Raw genomic sequence first — 21266 nt, 5'->3', positions numbered from 1 at the left:
GCTCCTTTTGATGCTTCCCAGGATGCGGTTGGCTTTCTGGCCTGCACGCGGGCATCGCTGGCTCATATTCATACTACTGTTTAGCATCAAAAGTGCTTAAAGCTGGGCAATAATGCAATCCTCACAAAACAAAGAACTGACCATATTTAGCAAGCTGCATCTGGTAACTCCTTACCGGTGCTGATAAAGACAGCTGGATCTTAGCAGTGCGATCTCGTTTATCTGTTATGAATTCTTCAGATTCATTGTTTTACTTCATATTACCTCAAGATCAACTGAGCTACCTGCCCTGACATCAGAAACCATAACATTCAGAAAGAGATGGGCTTTTTTAATTGTATTTATTGCTGCCTTCAGGAATAGGAAATTTTCATATTACTACCCATGAGTCATTAGTAATTAGACAATTTTAACACCTTCATGAAACATTGATTACCTCCCTTGAGTTTATTCCTTCCCTTTGCTGATCTTGCTAGCACTGACTGTACTTATTACACTCCAACAGATTTCCCCAGAGATTGCTTCCACCCTGTCAAACTATCCTACAGAAAATATCTTTTGCAAACCCAGACACCCTCAGACCTTAGGAGGAATTAGTCTGCAACACAAAATGACATGCATTTTAAAGAGGAGAAAAGGCGTGAGATGACGCAAGGTGAAGAGAGAGGAGAAGGCTCTGCTAGCTCTTTCACAGCCCTCCTTCTTTCTCTCTCCAAACAGAACTAAAAATCTTAAGAGTGCACAGAGAACAAAAATTATTTGATTTGCTTGAAGGTGATCAAATATTGGTAATGGTAGAGGTTATGCACGGAGGTCTGTGGGGGCCTGGCCACACGCCATCGTCCACCTGGAGGACAAATCCCTTTCCCTAGCATCGGACATCAGCCCTGTACCTACAAGGCCTGCTTGCTGAGTAGGCGGCAATGCTTACTGAACATGGTGTGTCCACCAGCACTTCAGACAGAAACACACTCAAGGAGGGCAGGACCACTTGGCTCTTTCTTGGGCTTGATATACAGAAGGCTATCACGACACTTCAGACAAGTATCCATGCATTTCTGTTGCAAATGGGGTGTGGCACCTTGCTGTCTTGTAGGATGAGTGGCCAGTGATATTAGTTTACTCTTCATTCCTCTCTAGAATAAATCAACCAGATTCTTCTAACATGAAGTCCACAGGTTGCTGTGAAATATTACCAGGACAGTCACCAGCTTAAGTGGATACATTTTGTGTTTTACAAAATAAGATATGAGGAAAGCAGTGAATGAAGACAGCCTAGTCAGCACACTAGAAAGCAGGCACAGCCAATGAACACAGGCCGGAAAACCCACGAAAACAAGGTAGTTTCAGCTTCAGCAAAAATATGAAAATGAGGAAGTAGAATGTAGCTGAAGTAGTATTCCCCAGTCATCCCAGGAGATTTTTTGAAAGGTCCATGGGAGTCCACATAGGTATCATGTCTGAGCTACATGCGGTTTTATCAATGCACGCAGTGTACTCCCCTCCTCCCACTGTGGATATCTTAAGTGACAAATATCACTGACTGGCCATTAAGAAAAAATGAGTTTTCCTGAAAGGCAAGTAGAATGGTATAGCTTCAGGTTTGTCAGTCATTTGATGCCGTGGCTTACATAATGCTTCGGTATATTTACCAGGGCTATAACCCCCACTGGATAATATGGAAATGGTAAATATAAGAGAGAACCTTCAATGGGCAAATGCAGTCAAAATAAAACCTCAGAATCTGGGCTTTCATCGTGCTTTACCTATCCACTTTTGTACCCACAAATAACTACGATGTAATTCCTATAATTTAAATGTCTGAGTACTTTGCCTGCAGGCACAATCACATGTTTAGATGTCTAGCTGATGTCAAGCTCCTAAAGTTCCCGATGCATTCCTGCATTTCCTGCATTTGCTGCTGTAAAAATAGAGATCATTGTTTAAAATCTGCCTTTTAAAGTGTGTCTCCTCTATGAAAGGTAACATCTGTTCATAGCATGTGCCACTGTCAGAGAAATAGGGAGGTCACGGACAGATCTGCACCCGTTTCTGCAGATTGAGACAGAATACGAATCCTTGAAAGACTACTGCTCACACAATTATTTTCCTCTTTCTTTCACTGATAAAAACAATTTTAGCTACAGCCTGTCTGCATCTCAAAGAATTTGAGATAGTATTCGAACTGAAGCAGGAAAAGACACAGCTGCTTAGACTATGCTCAGGGCTCACTGGAGCTGTGAAACAGTTCACTGAGCATTTCCCTCTTCTCCTTCTAAATAAATATTAATTGGCCCAACAGTTCACGAAATATGTTTTAATCGAACAACAGCTAAGCAAGAGCACAGGACTTGTTGGTCTGTGCAGAAAGAGCAGCATGTGGCCAGAAATGGGTGAGCCCAGAGCTCAGAGGTCCAACGTGGTGTCTTGAGAAGGACGTCAAGATGCTTATGGTATTGACACAGCAAGGACAAGGCCACTGGAGGTTCAGGAAATGCTGACAGATATACTATTTGATGTAACATTTGAAAATGACTCTTTAACTATAATTAATTAATTACATTAATTAACACCCTCAGCAAGTTCACCAATGACACCAAGCTGTGTGGTGCTGTCGACACGCTGGAAGGGTGGGACCTTGACAGGCTGGAGAGGTGGGCCCATGCAAACCTCATGAAGTTCAACCAGGCCAAGTGCAAGGTCCTGCACCTGGGTCATGGCAATCCCAGGCACAAATACAGGCTGGGTGGAGAATGGATCGAGAGCAGCCCAGAGGAGAAGGACTTGGGAGTGATGGTGGACGAGAAGCTCAACATGAGTCGGCAACGCGCCCTTGCGACCCAGAAGGCCAACCGCATCCTGGGCTGCATTAAGAGGAGCATGGCCAGCAGGTTGAGGAAGGTGATTCTGTCCCTCCACTCTGCTCTGGTGAGACCCCACCTGGAGTACTGTGTCCAGTTCTGGAGCCCCCAACATAAGAAGGACATCGACCAGTTGGAGAGGGTACAGAGGAGGGCCATGAAAATTATAAGAGAGCTGGAGCACCTCTCCTGTGAGGACAGGCTGAGAGAGTTGGGGCTGTTCAGCCTGGAGAAGAGAAGGCTCCGGGGAGACCTTACAGCAGTCCTCCAGTACCTCAAGGGGGCCTACAAGAAAGATGGGGAGAGGCTGTTCAGTAGGGCCTGTTGTGATAGGACGAGGGGTAATGGTTTTAAAATAGAGGGAGATAGATTTAGATTGGATATTAGGAAAAAATTTTTTACAATGAGAGTTGTAGAACACTGGAACAGGTTGCCCAGAGAGGTGGTGGATGCCCCATTCCTGGAAACGTTCAAGGCCAGGTTGGATGAGGCTCTGGGCAACCTGATCTAGTTGGGGATGTCCCTGCTTCTTGCAGGGGGGTTGGACTAGATGACCTTTAAAGGTCCGTTCTAACTCTAACCATTCTATGATTCTATGATTCTATAATGCAAAGTGGCTAGGAGAGAAACAGGGTCGTTTTTCCGACCTATGACCAGGAGATATGCTTATTAAACCCTATGTGAGCTGGTGAAAAATTTTGGCTTGTACACGGGTCATAGAAATGTTTTCAGTTAATGTCAGGATAATCGTGTCTTAGAATTTATATTAGCTTTTGCAGAGGAAGACTAGACATATGATCTTGGTATGATAATACCTAGAATGGAATTTATTTAAAATTTCTTTAGGGTGGAGCTCTTAATTAAGTTACGAATTGGGTGTGAATATCAAATGTTGGCAAGAATAGAATCTTAAAAATAATTTTTAGGGTGTGAAGGTTTAGCCCGAATCACCACACCGTTTCTCGCTCACCCTCCCCCTCCCCAGGGGGATGGGGGAGAGAATTGGGAAGGAAGGAGAACTCGTGGGTTGAGATAAAGATAATTTACTAAAATAAAAAGGGAAAACTACAATAATAACAGAATATAAGGATATTAAAAATATACAAACTGAACAATATGTGTTTTCTCACGACCTGATGTCCCAATGACCAATACAGCCCGTCCCGAACAGCGATCACGGAAACAAAACCGAGCAGCAAGCAAAGGAGCAAAAGGGAGCCAGCAAGGTAGAGGGAACGATGCCAGCAAAATGAGCAGGAAAGATGGATGCCAGGAAGGCAGATACCCACCCTCTCCTGCCCCCATGAGCATGACGTTTATGGCATGGAATACTCTCTTTGACCAGTTTGGGTCAATTATTCTGTCTTTCTCCCAGCTTCCTGCATCTGCAAATTAGCGAGACTTGGAAAGCAGGATGGTGTGCTTGGTCTCATTCACAACAACTGGTTTCATCAGGGTGTTTATCAACATTCTTCACACACAAAATCCAAAACATACCAGCTACTGAGAGGAAAAGTTAACTCCATCCCTGCCAAAAGCAGGACATAGGGAAACTGTGAGTAATTAAAAGCAGCTGTGCAAATTTCAGAGGCAGCTAGTGAAGTAGTTCCTATACATTTCTGAGAGCTGGAAGAGGGGAGAAAACAAGAAACCTGTAAATTCAAAACATCTCAGAGAAGTAGCAGGAGCAGAAATAGTCGCTTCATCAACATGTCCCAAACAGACGTGAGGTTACCATCAGAGTTTCCCAATCTGATCCTGTTTGTGGTGGTGACCCAGGTGTCACCTGCAAACCATATTGCAGTCCTGCTGGGTGGTGCAGTTCCTGCCTGCAATCCCCACAGCAAAGCCAGGACACCAGCAGGTAAATAAAGTCCTACATCCCAACCTCATCAATGAAATTAATAGCATGCAGTGTGGACTTGCCAGCTGGCAGGTGACATACAGAGCCAAAGAGCAGGAACCCTTTTGCCACCTTTAGGCAACCTTGATTTCAGGCCACCCATAACAGCCCCTGCCTACGGCAGATTGTACAAGGTCTTGCCCTTCGGCCTCCTAGGTCACCTCTGCAAGTCCTTCTATGGAAAGACTGACCCTGTGTGAGGCTGTGGCAATGCACAAGAGCTGAAGAGTCCAAAGAGAAGCATCTTTCCCCAGAGATGACCAGGAAAGGGGATGAATGTGGTTGAGTGCCTGGAGTGCAGGGCATGGAGTCTGTCCCAGTGCTGCTGTTCAGTGAATGAGAGCTACGGGTGTACCACCCTGTCCCTCAGCAAAGCTGACTTGCTCAGTCTCTGGACAGAAAACCCAATGGATTGTGTGGGTTGGAAAATTTTTTTTCTTAATGACTGTAATATACTTGCCTTCAGTCCTCAAAGACACCCATTGCACTTTTCCTGAAGTAAGAGAGAGGCAGATAAAAGCATTGCGGCATGGTAGTGGAATATTGAGTGTGGGTAACATCCCATAGCAATGCAGCACCCAATAACAACAATAGCAACGAGATACAATTTCCCCCTTCAGGACAGCTGGTACATACGCGTGGGTGCTTAGGAAGATACAGCTTCTGTATAAAACAAAACCGTGCACAAGATTAGTAGGCAGTAAGAGAGAAGGGGAAAAAAGACGCTGTGGGCACTCTGAGAGTGCCTGCAGGCATGACTAATAGAAATGGCCAGGAATTCTGTTTTCAACAGCAAATACAGTTTTCAGAAAATAAAAAATGTTCATAAACATGAACCACAGTGGAAGAGAAGGCCATTTCATGCCTAGGGAAATGCGGAATTACAGACAATCCAACTCACAGGAGAAAATAAGGGCACAAGACCTGTGAAAGGCAACTGCTGAGAGAAAACAATTCCTCTTGAGAAGTGTGGATTGATTTTTGAAATTACTCAAAATGAAATGTATTAGTACACTATCAACAGACTAAATTGAAGCATTTTAATTATGAATAATTTATTCAGAACTTTTTGTTCCACAATAAACATCTTTTTTTTCCAACTTTTTCCCTTTGTTTTGTACAGAAATGCATTCCTGTTTCATACAGGGCAGAAATTTTGATTTTGACTATATTTTATGCAGACTTCCAGACCCTCAGCGAGGGGCCTCTATGGCTTACATGAGTTTTTATGCTAGCAGAAAGGCAAGATCAGCACTGGTGGGGAATAAGCAGCCAGGAGTTGGGATGCAGGGGTACAGCAGGGCTCCCTTAACCAGGAACAGTGCCTGCTTAAAGCAATATTCAGACTTCGGCATTGTTGTAAGAGATTTTTAAATGAGATTTTAGCTCCTAAACATTTATCTTCAGTAAGTGGAAGAGGAAAGCAGTGCAGTGGGAGAGGGGGCCACAGTCCTCCCACACCCTGGGACACTCCTGGCCTCGAGGCCGCTGGTGTTGAGAAGGGCCATGGAGTCAAATGTTTTGCAAGACAGGTACCTGGTCCTGGATGTGAAGAGGAAAGAGCATTTAGGATAGATAGGTATCCACACATGTTTTAGAGATGTGGACACAGCAGAGGAGATTTTACGGGAGGAAGGTGAGTAAGGGCATGCAAACAGGCACGCACACATTTATTATGCTGAGAAGGAAAGCAACATACGTGTTCCTCATACATCTGTTTACACCTATTTGATATAAGCTGACAAACAATGGTAACTCCCACATTGTTACATCAAAGGCTGGCCTAAAAATAGGTTGTCTGAACTTTGTATAGCGTGAGGAGGTCCTGTAACTCCTTAGCCAAAGTCAGTCCCTGCAGCTGTATGTACCAGTCTGACCCTGAAATGTCTGGCCCTGAAATGGAGCTTTGTGGGAAACTTTCTGTATATTATATATGACTCAACTTTTGAAATTTAGTTATGCCACTTGCTATTTCCATGTATGTAACATATATGAGAAGATCCACAAACCCAAGTAACTGATAATGCTGGGCTACAATTTATCCTTTCAAAGAAAGGTATACAACCTTGTCACTCCTGCGGCTACACATCACAAACCACCCAGTACAATGCTAATTTGGCCTTTGGCAAGCTTCAGATTCCCTTCCCCAGCTGGATAAGTGCACCCCAAAATAGAACTTACTAGAAAGAACACTGAAATTAGCTTTCACCAGTACTTATATACAGTACCTGGGTCACTATTGTTTCAAACTGTGAGTAACGGCACCTCACATAATGTGTGACCAAATACCTTCTCCTGTAATCACTCAGGTTAATTTATTGATCAGTGTCTTATATTTCACTTTGTTTCTTGAATGAGCAAGTCATACAGCTTTTGTCACATTTCTTTTCCACTGAAACAAGAGGGGCTAATGAGGGGAAATGAAGAAAAAAAAAGTTACAGAACAGTTTGGCGCTGCTGCAAGAAAATAATATGGCTTCTAACTTCAGCAGTTTTGTTCTGTACAGAAAAGCACAAAGCCAGAAGCACTCACTATCAGGTGATCTGGAGAAAGCCAGTAAGCAAGCAAGAATGAAAGACAGTCAGCGGAATGGAGAAAGCGTATCGAGTAGGACAGAAATACTTAGACATGTAAAGAATGTTTTAATCTACAGAAATGTAATGAATATTGTATTTAACTGGATCTTGAGCTTTTAGGATGCCTGGTCTCAAGATCTGGCCCTACACAGACAGACACAGGCACTGAAGTCCTATTTAGCAAGTAGTCTCAATTTTTTTTTTTTTTTTTTTTGTGAAACATGGGAAGGCAACAGTTGTCTCAGTGATACTGATCGCTCGACTCTACGGGGTAAAATGTCTCCCCACTTCAGACTGGCCATACCTGCTGTCGTAGTTCAGCCCCGATCGGGACCAGACTACGCAGACTCTCACTCCCCCCACCCTCCGACAGAACAGGGAGAGAAAATATGAGGTTTGAGATAAGGACTGGGAGAAATCCTGAAAGTTACTGTCATGGGCAAAACAGACTCAACTTGGGGAAAACTATTCATTTATTACTACAAACAGCAGGATAATGAAACAGAGAACAAGATAACCTCCCTCCACCCCTTCCTCTTCCCAAACTTAACATTATCTCTACTACCTTCCCCTCCTGAGCAGCACAGGGGGGAAGAGGGAATGGGGGTTGCAGTCAGTTCATTACACGTTTTTTAACGCCGCTGCTTCATGATGGGGGGAAGAACTCCTCACATTCCTCCCCTGCTCCATCGTGGGGTCCCACCCCTACGCCACAGTCCTTCGTGGAACTGCTCTGGCGTGGGTCATCTCTTCCACAGAGTGCAGTCTCTCCGGAACGGCTGTCCCAGCAGGCCCTCCACGGGCCACAGCCACCTTCAGGCATCCACCTCCCCCGGTGTGGGGTCCTTCACGGGCTCCAAGTGGATCTCTGCTCCTCCGTGGACCTCCATGGGCTGCAGGGGGACAACCTGCTCCACCATGGGCTGCACCAGGGGCTGCAGGGGAATCTCTGCCAGGAGCGGCATTACTCCTCCCCCTCCTTCTTCACTGACCTTGGCGTCTGCAGCCGTTCTTCACAACAGGCTGGCAGATGTCTCTCAGGATCTTTTTACATCTTGTTCACTTCTCATCTCCTCTCCACTTCTTGCAGCCGGGCCGGACTGAGTCGGGCCCAGTCGGCTGCCTGGTGAGAGGCCAGAGGGTGAGGACTGCAAGGCCCATGAGGCCTGTGCCTCCCCCTCTGCGCCTCTGCCCCTGCTCAGGTTCTTCACATCTTCTCTTCTCTCTTTTTTTTCTGTTTTCCCCTTCTTAAATACGTTATCGCAGAGGCGTTATCATGGAACATTCTGCTACCAATCGGCTCGGCCTTGGCCAGCAGCAGGTCCGCCCTAGGCCCGGCTGAGTCCACTGAACAAAGGGGAACAACTTCTAGCAGTTTCTTACAGAAGCTACCACCTTAGGCCCCCCCGCACTAAACAAAACCACGACACCTGCATAATTACCCAGTCACTCGAAGGTCATCACCTCCCACATCTTACAGCTTTGTCAGCACAAAGTCTAGATCTTTGTTCTCTGCCAACCAACACAATGGCACCAAAAAAAAAAAAAAAAAAGCAGCAAAATTTCTACTATAATATCTTGCCATTCAGAATCATGCATTTCCTTTTGTTTAACTTTCAGCATATGCCAGCATAATTACATTAGGCTCCATCAGCTGTGTAACCTGACATGAATGCCTCACACAATTTCCTGCATCATCCAGGAAATGTGAAGACAAAAAAAAAAAAAAAAAAAGAAGCTGGATCATTGGGGTTTTTTGCCTTGTATAAAGCTACTTTCAGATCTTTAGTCAGGAAACCAAATAATTCTCACGCAAACCTTTTAATCCACCACAGTCTATGCATCATCTTTACTAAAGCTGTCACTGCCCCTTCACATGGTCCATTCCAGCAAAACAGCAACACTTCTGTAACTAGTAGCTTTTTTCACCAGTCATAACCTGGACTCCAGTCCGAGCCTGATTCTGGCACTCATATTCACACTGAGTAATACTCCTGACTCAAGGATCAACACCCCCAAGTCTGACTGTACAATCACATTATTATATTGGATTATTGGATCTCAGCAGTACAGTAGTAACATGTGTTACTGGTTATGACACATGCACATCTATCCCAAATGCTCTTTCCACTTTACATCCAGGAACATATACAGCAATGGTATGGATAAGTGAGCCACCTACCTTCTGTTAGATCCTGGGAGCTTGCGGAGCCAGGATTGTATTTTATATTGCTACTCTGCAACAATGCTTACTTCCATGCTATGCATTCTGCCAGAACCCAACCACGTACATTTCCCAAACCTGCAGAAAAGGATGCACACACATTTTCACATGAAAAGCTGTTTGTCAGGTGTACAGATATTTTTCCTCCTTGAGAACTAGACATGCAAAACAAACTCCAGAAGTAAAATTAGCATTACCGTCTTTGAATTCATTGCTTATTTTCCTCTTTAAAATCTAACAAGTTTCAGCAAGACAATATGAAATTGTTAACATTTCATCATGTTTTCTATTCAAGAGCAGCAGAGAATGGTTAACCAGAGAATTATTTCTATTCTTTTTCACACAGCAAAGATTGTAGCTGGCACACCCAGCCCAGGCTGCTTTTTTTTTTTTTTCCCCAATGCAATTCTTTACCTTGCCAAGGGGGAGTATTATCTTTTGCACCATGGCACAAATGGATGGAAAACATCTTCCATATGAAAATTTCACTCTCCTCTCACTTTCATTTGCACATAAATGCAGCTTCCAATTCTCAAAGGAAGCAGCCATATCAGTTTCTTTTCAAGGCAGGTTATTCTGCTTATGGCCAAAAAAAAAAAGATGTCTGCTGATGCAGTGATGAAACAGGCTGTCATGTAGCCTTTGTGAAGTGATTTAGAGGCTTCCATCCAGGTCCAGTAGATAACTACCTGTCTCAAAAAGTTTGCTCACTTCTCAGCAGCAATGGCAACAGTGCCAAACGTAACCTAGAACTTCCAAATGGTCCAGTGGGGCAAGTGCCTGTCTATGTCCTAACTAACTTTAAAAAAAAAAAAAAGAAAAAAAAAAAACCAGAACCAAAAAAAAAAAAAAACCTGAGAGCTTTGGCTTTTCCAGATCACAGTTCACTACCTTTTATTTTGTGCCAGCACCTGTGCTCAGTGACCTCCCCAAGCTGCAGTCACTCCTTGGAGCAATCTTTGAGCCCTGATCTTTTTTTAACACGAGGGTTCAAGTTTCCACCCTTCTCCAAGGGTGAGAATGGAGACAGTCTTTCCATTCTGGCCATGGCCCTTTGGTGGACAGCATCTCCCAGGTCGAAGGAGGTGCTTACATCATTTGTCAGAGTACATGGAGCTTTTGCTTAGGAGCAGGTGCTGCTTCTAGTTATTCATCAGACTCCTGATCCTTTCAAGAGTCGTAATTTCTTTGGCTTGTTTTCCTTTCTCATGTCTGCACTTCAACTGAATGCATGGCCATTGCTAACTCAGGGTTCAAGCTTCTTTCCAGGTGTCTCTCTGCTTCTTGGTCTCAAGGATCTAACTGGTAACAGGTCAGACCCAAGCTTTTCCCATGCCTGCAGTGTCCCTAGCCTTGCTATCATCTGTCATTGCCTACTAAGGGTTAATTATGCTCACACTGATGCTTTTTTTTTTCTCATGAAGAGTAGCAATATGATCTTCTCTCCTTTCTCCATTGCCTGCTTTCACCAAATATTTGTACTTTCTAATGTCTCCAACAGCACTGCCAATCTTCCACATTAGCTGACTTACAGGTGCCCAACTGATCAATAGCAGATGGACGGCACACACAGGTTGCAACCACAAAAGCCTCATTTCCTTAAGAATGCAGGATAAAAGACACCAGACACCAGACTTGTGGCAGAATCACATGAAACAGGCACAAAAAAAACCAAACCCACTTCACCAGTATCATAAAAAGGTAATAGAAATGCTACATGGCTCCTACAGAGATCATATCTAAAGTGTGCCTTCCCTCCCACAAAAAGGACAAGATTCAGCAATGGAAGATAAGGTACAGCACGATTAATTCTATGGTGCTCTTTTTTATTGAATGATCAAATTCATAAGCTGTCTTATTGCAGCCACTTATAAAATCTCAGTACAGGCACAAATTCGGTGAACATGTGCTGAAATTAAATTATGATTGTGAAGTCTAAAAGAACATATTTGGTTTTGCACATCAAAAGCAGCATCTTCAGACAATTAAAAATACACCTTTTTTGTGGAAAAAAAAATGAGAGTTTCGTGACATAGCCATGCACTTCAGCTCTCCATGTTGAACAGCACTACTTCAGAAGAGCACTCTATTTTATTGAGCATGCAGTTGTTTGGAAGCCATTTTCCGAGCAGAACATTTCATACTGTGCTCCTCTCACAGCTTGTTTTATAAATCTGTTTCCTTTTTTCTACTTAAAATGTAAGCTCTTTCAGTCTATGAGAATCATTTTGTTTAGAGTCTGCACATTACCTAACACAAAAGGGCTTAGGTTGCAGCAATCTGTATGGGACAAGCATGCAAATAGCAATTGATTATAATGAGAAATAATGGCTGTAGCAGCACTAGCATTTTATAGGAAAACAATATAGCTGAACATTCCAATTACTGATCTCATGATCGGAAAGGAGGGCAGGTCGACTACAGTGACTTGTCCTGCATCCTGTTCAAAACTTTCATTAACAACTTGCATGATGCAGTCCTATGTAATGCTTGTCAGAGCTGCCAAAAACACAAGCATGCGAGGAATCGCAAGGTATCTCAAGGACAGGATCAGAGATCAAAATGATACCAAGAAACAGAGGAGGTAATTTGAAACAAATACAATAAAATTCAGCAAAGAGAACTGCAAAGGGCTACAATTAAAGAAGAAAAATGAAATGCACGGGTTTGAAAGACGGAGTAAATGGCTGATTGACAATACATTGATAAAGGATCTGGCATTACAGAGGTTTGAACTTAAACAAGTGAATTTGAACATCAGCGTCCACTGTGAGAACTACCAGGGAAAAAAAAAATAGGCTTAAGTTAGAGCAAGGAGGACTAAGAAAACAGTCTCTTAATCTGTAAGTGTAGTGAAACTCAGTGACAACACTGCTTCAGTGAAGGGGTTTCTTTGAACAAGTTAGACACCTGTCAGGTTAGATGTCAACCTGGATGGCCCTTAGAGTTTTTTGTCTAGCCCTGCACTTTTATAATTCAATAGAGTTCCTCCAGCTAAGGAAATTTATTGCTATGTGAACTGCAATTTGGAGGGCACGCCTTGAAAAAACCCCTGTTTTATACTCCCTATTTCACAAGTGCGCCTAAGACAGAGTGAGGACACTACATCACAGATCCCTGTGGCTTATCTCCTTGCTTGGCATGGATGCAAACTTCAACTTTTCCCTGTTTGGAAACTGAACTCTTTCCAGCTGTTAGAGTGTGAGTCTTTACTTCTTTCATACTAATAGGACACAGCCTAAGAAGGAGGGAGAGCTCTACTAAAAACTGAGGCTTTCAGTTTGGAAATTAAGACTAAAAAGAAAATTAACAAGGTACTACAATATAAACTGTGGTGGTAGTTCTCAGTGGCTTCGCTGTCCTACAGTAAGTGCTTGGTGCATGCTCCTGTCTTGCAATACTGTTCACTAAACATAAGGTACTTCACTCCTACTGCTGAGCCATACGCTCCCTGACATTTACTGTGTTGTAGGAACATATATTCGGGCAGTTACTAAGGAGCAGCTGGCACACTGTAAATGCACACCTTGATTTGCTTCACAGTAGCATGCTTGGTCACACCTTTAATCCCATGGTATATATATATATATTTTTTTTTTTTAAGGGACAAGCAGAGATCAAATGCTTTTGAAATGTGTTTTGTGGGCTATGATGCTCTATGAGAACAAGTATGTTATTCAATGATGTCCGTTAATCTTATATTTAGAGTTATTAATGGAATTTGCTTATTTCAAAGTGCTGAATTGAGAGTTCTGATGAAGAAGTTCTTAGGTGTAAATAAATACCCAGAGATCCAATACCTTATTGCTGAGGTCTGTCCCTCAATAATCAAAGGAACTACAGTTTTCAAATACATCTGAAAACATAAAAACCAGGAAAAATAAAAACTTCTGGTAGACCAAAGAATCCCAGTTCTGACATAGAACTTAAAATGCATTAATTTTTCTTTCTAGACTTTTTTTTCTCATCACATAAACAGCATTCTTATGGAGGAAACACTGATGTGCCAATCTAAGCACTAGCCTGTGTTCAAGTCTTTCCTCCTGTCTTACCATATACCCACCAATTGTTTTCCTTCCCCTGCTGAAATCTAGCATTTCTTGGAGCAGAAGACTTTTGCCAGAAAGAAGTGTCATAATCTAGCTATGGTGTAGGTCCACATAGCTGGTACTGGTGCACCAGAGTCTTCTACCAGAGAGTTGTATACTGGTTCTGCTTTCAGAGAATGTTTGTAAGAGAGCCCTTGGCAGCCCTACCCGGGCACTGTGGGAGGTGCACAGGCACTTCCCACAGACACGCTGAGCTATCACAGTGCTTGGAGGCAGGACTGCCTATTCCCAGTGCCCACCACTCACCATGGGATGCGCACTCTCTCTGCCTTGTGGACCCTCCTTGGTTTCAGAAGTGACTGCAATGCTTCACTTCTTCTGGGGGAAATGATGCAGCCCTGAAGCACTCTTGTGCCACCAGGAACAAAAGTGCTATATGCGTCTAAGTCACAGCCATACAACACAGCCACTCATAGTTGTGAAAGACTTCACCTGTCTCCCTTCTATACAGCCTCCTTTCATTGTTCAAGGCCCAAGTAAAGGAATCATAACATGTTTTGCAAATGACAAACTCTTATCTGTTTCAGAAATTCTTGGATAAATCCAGAGGAATATGAATATTAATAAAGCACACTGAAAGTCCTCCCACACATCCCTCCCCTGAGTAATAGAGTGTAGTTACACAGTACGGCATCATACTGGACAGACGCAGCTTTGAGCTTACTCATTTGAATTTCAGTTTCCCACAGAAGAAGAGGAAAAACAAATGTAAAAAGAAATTAGTTCCAACAAGTAAAAGCTGCACAAGATAGTTCATTATTTATGGAAAAGCCATAACTGTTACTTTACACAATGCTGGTGTGGCAGAGGACATTTCCTGGGATTATCTTCTCTGCAGACTTCTCTAAAAATGTATTGCTGTTTGTGACAGTTGGGATAAAGAAAGTAAAAATAGATAGTTGAGCATAATGGACCATTCACAATTCTAAAGATGTGCACGTGTTTGTAGCATTCAGCAAGATGCAGGATAATACAGACAACAGATAATTTGCATGAGATAATATTCTCTGCAAGAAAACAGAAGACAAATGCTCATTTCCTCTCACCACCCACTGAAGTGGAAGGTATTCATTGCCTAGGAAATGTGGCTCCCTAAGACCGTCAGGGGTCATAAAGGTCACAGAGGAGTGCTGTAGCTTTCAAAAGGCCAAAGTAAAAGATTAATATAGCCATATGCAGGGACAACCTTATGTTCTGACTCAAACAGTCATTGGCCATCTGATTGTCTTAGGAATCATTTTCTCTGCATCACCTTTTGCATCAAAAATGGATTATTTGTGAAAAGAACTAGAGCCTTTTCTGTGAGCACCTTCACAGAAGACAGAACAGTTTACCATGATGAACACCAAAATGTTTATCATGAGCCTTTCCCAAGAATCTCATCTTCTGAAGCTGCCAAGAGGAGTTGGGGGGAAAAAAAAAAAACAACCATTTTTTTCTGAACCATAAACACACTTGTATACTTCTGCCATGTGCAGTCAGCAATATGATTGGTAATGCAGAGAACCCAACACTCCCCTGACACCAAGAAGTCCCAACTGCAAACTCTGGCTGTGCCACCAATGGGCCATGCAACCATGGGTGCATCTCTGGCCCTCTCAGGTATTACAGTGAAACGAAGATGGATATTTTACATGGCCATCATATACAAACTTATAAAGGGATTCTTAGAAAGCCCTAGTTTCTTTCTGCCATGGACTATTTCTTTTTTTCCTCTTTGCACTAGACGATTCCAGGCTTATTGCATGGCAGTGTTTTAACATGTCACAAATCAACAGGAGTACCAGCAAAGACAGGGAAGGGTCATTGCCCTCATAAAGGGCATAACATCAGGGCAGGAGGAGAAGGAGTTTCCCCATGTAGTTCTTTTTACACATTTAAAGTGAAATATCAGAAGGAAATTAAAATTTTGTTGACTTCAGTTTACTCCTTTGCCTTGAAAAGGACCAGGAGAAAGCAAATAAAATCCTTTAGGCCATCTTCATCCCCATTCCAACTTTATCTTTGTAGAAAAAGATCGAAAAAATAGAAAAATAAAAAATTTAAATCAGTCTTGATGTAATTTGAATGATACGATCCAAATTACTGGACTTGCACTGTATATCTAACTTATGCTCTACGACCATCAAAGATGAGCAATTCAGTAGCCTGTAATTCAGCAATCTGAATCTGCTTATCCTCACAATACTTGAACAAGGTAATGGCAATGCTATTACTCTTACTTAACACATGAGAAATGGAGGCATATAAAACTAAGGGTTTTTCCTGCTGCAACCCTTAACTTTGTAACACAGAACTTCAAACCAGAAGCCATAAAAATCACAGTTAATTCAGCACTGACTCTAAACTAGCAAATCCTGCTGAAAGGCAAGAAGCTCTGTCTAGGGCTTGGCATGGGACCAAGAGGGTTGCCTGTTTCTGGCTGTCTTGGAGGGTGCAGAGGAACTCCACATCTGCTAGGGCAGGGGAAGAATGATCTCACACCTCCTTAAGAACAGCCATGTAGACATTTGTGGTTTTGCAGACCTCTTGCACTAGATGAAGACAGCAGAGAATACGTAATTTGTGGAATACTACAAGACCTGGACATGATTAAGGATGTCAAGTTACTCAGCTATGCCAAGACTTCATTTCACCTGTCAGAGGAAATTCAGGCAGCTACAGAGTTTGGCAGTAGAGGAGCAGGGATTCCAGGACTAGCAGAGGTTTTGGAGACATCCAAGAGATGCCTCCATCTTTTTGTGAACTAAGGCAGAAGAGATTTTTCCAAGTTTGTCTAGGATATCTGTGAGAGAAAAGGGGTATCAAAAGACATCTCTGAAGCTCCAGGTCAGTACCTACTCATTGCACTATCCACAGTTTCACAAGTGTATCTGTAATTTCTTCCACCCTACGGAATTTCATTTTCTGAAATCTCTAATTTGTGTACTTTATGTTTCTGGCACAAATAAACTTATTTTCTATTAATAAACTTGCTATTATTTAATACCTTTGCCTTCAGACAATGCCTTGTATTTACAACACTTACTAAGGAAGAAAAGAAAATCATAGTTTGGGAGGCGTATTTTCCTGTAGTCTTGTTTCTTAGCATAAAAAACTGTTTAGCCTCAGATGGTCTGAGTCTACTTTCAGTTTCATGGAAAGCTTTAAATAAAAAAAAAAACCTCACTCTCTTGGCCAGATATAAATTGCTTACTGTGGCCTCTGTAACTTGTGGACTGATGCAGGTGCAGATTTCGACACTTCACCAAAACATATCCAAGTATTACACAAACCCTCTGACTTGGCACAACTTCAATCATAGAAAAAAAAATGCAGCTTCCTATAAAGGAGTTGCAGATAATACATAACCACCAACTTTTTACACCTGAGAAAATAGTCCTAGTTCTTAAATTCAGCATTATAGTTTGCATTGATCATGCTGGAGTAAGCTATTACAGCACTTCGATTTTCTGCCACTTAACACTAAAACTAGCTAAAACACCAAGTAGAACCATCAGTGAAAACACAATGTCTTTAAGAACATGCTGATATGCTTTCAGTTTTTTTCTTGTTTCTTCTGATTCAGAGTTGGCTAGGAGTCTTGGAAGCTTTACCTAGAGCTTTTGCACTACAGCGTGGATAACCAGGAGCGCAGAGAGATAGAGATGCTTGAGCATGTGGATATGGAAGAATGCATGTAGACAAGAGGACAAAGAAGTTGGAAAACTATGAAGGGTAGGTTCAAGGAGAGGTAACAGAATAAGCTGTATAGAAAATGGAAATGGATTTGTAAGGAAAATGTCTCAGAGTCTCAAGCCATTTTGAAATTAATGTCTCTGCCAAACTTGCAGTATTTTTTTCCAGTAGATATAAGAAGAGGTTTCTAAGAAATGCATGTAAAAGTGACAGAAATAAATACTGAGTGTACACTTAGAGAACCCAGTTTTAGATTTCTGAACATGGATGCAGTCTAGGAGCATGCGAAAGCACACCATGGTATGACAATCATCTCACCTGGTGCTGCTGACCTGTCATCTCTTGAAATTCCAAGAAGTCAGCAATATTTTCAGGAAAATGTAATTAGCCAGAGAGGGAGGAAAAGGGGCACAAAAGAGCAATTTAATTGAACATCAGAACCCTGTTATCCATTCATCACTAACATGTTCTGACTCCCTTCTTAACTTCTTAATGTGAATTGGGCACTTTAACATATGTCATACTCAGTTTAGATATCTTCTAAAAAACTCGTAAAAACTGTGTTATATTTTAACAGTGTGAAGTCCTTCTGAGAAAGGCAGGTGACCAAGTGGTTGCTTTTCTTCTTACTTTCTAAAGCGATGATACAGGAGCATCTTTGAAGAAAGCAGACCCCACAGGTGTTCCAGGCAGTGCTCTTACCATGCCTCACAGTGTCTCTGGGATCTTAGCTAGCAGAGCTTGTGAAAACTACTGCATCATTTTGGAAAGGTTCACATAAACAGAAGGAGGGAGCGCATTTCCTCCCTCACCACAAACATCTACATATGCAAAGCTGGAACCATAGCGGCTATGCAGAGTCATACTGTTTGGGGAAGAAACTCCATTCACTTTCTTGAACACCCTCCAGGATATATTCAAACAGGGTCTTTCTTCCTACATCTTGCAAAATACTCAGGAGCACAATCACTTTCTTTAGCGATATCAGTACTTACGAACATTTGCAGCCCATTTTCTTTTTCATTATCTGAAATGCATAATATTGTTGGCAAAAAAAAACAATTCAAAAATTTGCAAAAGAAATGTTGAGAAAAAAAATGCATTAATATTTTGGAACACATAATTCCGTATTTTTCTAAAACACTAGAATTTCTCCAGTTTCTCTTTCCCCTCCAGTAAAGTTCCAGTAAATGAACTGGGATGATCCCTTTGTGACAACTAAAATCATGTTATAGCTACAGTCTCACCACAAGAGTTTTACTTGGTCAAATAGCAAAGATGGCAATGTGAAACTAGTAGCCAAAGCATTTGAACTACCATTTTTCTTACAGATGCTGGAGGTCACATTTTATGTTATGGAGAGCATTTGCATGTCTCTCTGATGAGGTCTACACACCAAACAACCCATGTGCTACTGCTGCTTCTGTTAACTTTGCTGCTAAGAAGAATATCCATATTTACTCATAACATATCTGGCTCCAAAAATAAGTTGTTGTGGTAGATTATAATATACAACTTCTGAACTACTCATTTTCTGAGCCAACCCTGTGTACACAGACTGCAATACATGACAGATGAGTAAAATTTAATGTCTTATGTTAAAATGTAGGAGTGGGAGAAATCATCATATTAATAAACCTGGTAATAACAAAATGTCTTGTAAAATAGCTTCATTTATAAATAGTGTTGCGATATAAAAATGCCTTGAAAAAGTCCCAAAAGATATTTTTTCTAAGATTAAGAAAAATGCTGGTGTCACTAGACCTGGAAGTGGTCAAAGCCATTCATTTTCTTCTGAATTCACAGAATCAGATTAGCTGTAGGTGTATGTGAAATATCTACCAAAAAGTGATTTTAAGACCTCAGCTAATCACCACTAGTAAGAAACTGGCAGGTTGGAAAGTCAGCAGCATCTGAAGGAGGGAGAGACAATTGCATGATGTAGAAACATGGGTGCTTCTACTGTAGGTTAAAGTCATCAGCAGGACAAGATGGAAAAACACAAAGTGCAGCTGTTTTTACTGCACCTGGTAAGGAGATAAAAGGAAAGAATCCTTTACTTTCCAGTGTTGCAGGTAGCAGTAGCTCTGATTGTTTTTAAAAGAACCTGTAAAACTCTCCAGTCTGCAGCAAAGGAAAAGAAGTTAACTGATTCTTGTCCTCTGTTACCACAATTGGCTTTGCTTTACTGGGAATGGCCAGCACAAACCTAAGTTACTATGAGTAAATAAAACAACTGTGTCCACGAACAGTAGAAATACTGCTCTTTTGAGCATTAACCTTTCAGTTTTACACAGAATGACTTGTTTTATCCATGGACTCACCCAGCCTGCCATCTGATTGAGCCTGCGGGGCAGCTGAGTCCATGGAAGTAGCATCCCCCAGAGTATAATCCCATCAAAAGGACTAGATGGCCTGGCTTGTCATCCAATAATGTTCCTACTCTTCCCTCCTGAACACTTTCTCATCCTATGCCAAAAGCATGTGAGTCTGAAAGCCCCGATTCTCTTTTTGGGGGTCTCGTGTAACTTCTAGCTGAAGTTATTGAGTTTTATGTGTTTAAAGTGCTGCACAAGGCAAAGTCTGCCTTGTGGCCTAGGGCAGAGCTGTGTATAATAAATGAAGCATATGTTTTTGTTTCTGGTGCTGATCACGCAAACATTTACAAAGTGTAACAGTCTAATAATAAAAAACTGCACCAAAAAATACCAGCTAGCTATACTGCTAGAGCTCAAGCAACGGGTATGTGCTACATGCAGATGCAATCAGGAAAGCTCCAGGCCTGCATCAAACCTCCTCTTTAGTTCATTTACACCTTCAGAAGGATAGATCCTCTTCTGACTGTCCTTCCTGGGCTAAAATGAACTCTTTTGAACTGTTTTCATGCAATGGAGGAGACTCACACATCCCACTGTAGGTATTCTCTAGTGCTGCTTGCTTCATCCCAAAGCCCACCAAAGCGCCATTTCCAGAGCTGGTTCCCTTGGTCATGTACTACAAAACACAGAAGAAGGAGACCAGAAAGAGCAGCAGCTCATATCAGTAAATGCTTATAAACACTCTCAGTGTGGAGCATTGGAATTGTTCCACTATATACCGGTAACAACGTTCGTTAGGTTAGGAGGATTAAGGTCTTTTTCTGACTTCTAAGGACAGCCCTGGGGAGCTGTAGGACCGTGACAACCCAGAAATAAAACAGCTGGAGGGAGATTTGGACTGAGTGATGCTATTCAGGACAAAACTGAGAAAATCGCCATGTAGTGATAATTTTCCATTCTAAAACTTTTCAGTGAGAATAGAGAGCTGAAGACTCCACATTTCCAGACTCTCTTTTCCTGACACTGTAAATGAATTAAATCAGTCTTGGTCTTTTTCAAGTGGAAATAAGGCTTGCAATGAAATGAGAAGACATTTATGGAAAGAAAAGACAATTCTGAAAACTCACTATATGTTTTGAGAATTGGACCTATGTTTTGTTTTGTTTTCCAAGTGCAGAGTTTGGGGAAGAAAGAAGGTTTTAAGCCAAATCAAACAAGCATACTTTTAGGGTTTTTTTCCTGAGCTTGACAACATAATATTTCTAGACAGAAGGTGCAAAGACTGAGGAAAACCCAAATTTGCTAAAAACTCTGTCCATTGAGATCTATCCATGAACCCAGCGAGGCTTCCCATTAGGAAACCTCCGTCTTCCTGCACAGAATGATCACATTTGCAAAGGCACAAGCATAAACTCTTTCATTGTTATTATTTTGAAATAATAATGATGCATATTTTCCAAGGCACTTTTAATCTAGGTCTTCCTGTGAAGAAGAAGACCTTTCTTCTTACTTAAGAAACTTGCCATAGTTACTTACATGGGTCTTATATAAATATCAAACATGACATAAAGGATGCACTGAATGCCATGAGGAAGG

The sequence above is a fragment of the Chlamydotis macqueenii genome, chromosome Z, assembly GCF_036417535.1.
Source record: "Chlamydotis macqueenii isolate bChlMac1 chromosome Z, bChlMac1.mat, whole genome shotgun sequence".
Taxonomy (NCBI): Eukaryota; Metazoa; Chordata; class Aves; order Otidiformes; family Otididae; genus Chlamydotis; species Chlamydotis macqueenii.
Note: the sequence above shows the minus strand (reverse complement) of the source record.